General features: G+C 45.6%; 1 long non-coding RNA gene across 2 annotated transcripts in view; it reads left to right on the top strand.

Annotated features, from left to right (window-relative positions):
* The first annotated feature begins 472 nt into the window (after window positions 1-472).
* Window positions 473-844, top strand: part of LOC112450643 — a 15,807-nt gene continuing 15,435 nt past the window's right edge. The window contains exons 1-2 of one of the 2 annotated variants that reach the window (XR_005232559.1): window positions 473-512; window positions 602-801. This is a non-coding gene — a long non-coding RNA (uncharacterized LOC112450643). Of the gene's footprint in view, window positions 802-844 lie in introns of both variants that reach the window. The other variant, XR_003039322.2, reaches the window with a different exon arrangement.

Genomic DNA, 844 nt, shown 5'->3' with positions numbered 1-844 from the left:
AGTATTTATAAGTAGTTTTCTGCAGAGGACAGTGGTCAGCCCAAATACTTCTCCTACAAGAGATAGTTGGGTACCCCCTCATCCTCAGCAACTCTGCTGACCGAAGTAAAGTGTTCTTGGTGCTCCTGAACTGTGTTGCAAAATCCTAGCTACTTTGGGTTCTGTTCATTATCCTCTGGATATGGATCACTATCTGTTAATTGTTCTGTTACCATAAAGTTTTGCATTCTGTACATGAAACAACATTTATGAACACTTTAAACAAATTTCTTTATAGATGTAACAATGTCGGACATTCATCACTAGAAAACAGGATGAATACCTTTTGTGTATGTGGTGATTCTGGAGGTTTAGTATTTTTGGTACTTCCTAGTGGGCCGTCTCGATGGCTGATTGGCAGCTCCTCGTCACCCCCTCTACACCTGTGGCAGATCAGGCTCATCAGAAGGCAGCTGGTACTTAAGGCCGTGGTGGGAACCAGACCAGCGCTGGAGCATTGTTTTGCCTCTGTGGTAATGTGCTAAGCCTCTTGTGAATTACGAGCTTTTTGAGTGAACCCTTTCTGAGCTTTTTGTATTTTTTCGTGCTTCTACCTACCTAGGACTACCTAACCTGCGTGGACCCAGTCTGGTCTGCTGTGGACACCTGCCTCGGAGATAAGTTACCTATCTATTTGCCTGTGCCTGTCTGTCTGCCTCGTGAGGGATACTTACCTACTGCCTCCTGGAGAATCTGCCAACCTGTTACTGGAAAATACCTACCTTTGGACTCACCTCCGTGCCGTGGATCATCCTTCGCACAGTAAGGCCTCCCACCTGTGGATATAATACTTACCTGCCTTCCT

Source organism: Kryptolebias marmoratus, linkage group LG20, assembly GCF_001649575.2.
Source record: "Kryptolebias marmoratus isolate JLee-2015 linkage group LG20, ASM164957v2, whole genome shotgun sequence".
Taxonomy (NCBI): Eukaryota; Metazoa; Chordata; class Actinopteri; order Cyprinodontiformes; family Rivulidae; genus Kryptolebias; species Kryptolebias marmoratus.
Note: the sequence above shows the minus strand (reverse complement) of the source record. Positions and strands in the feature narration are given on the sequence as shown.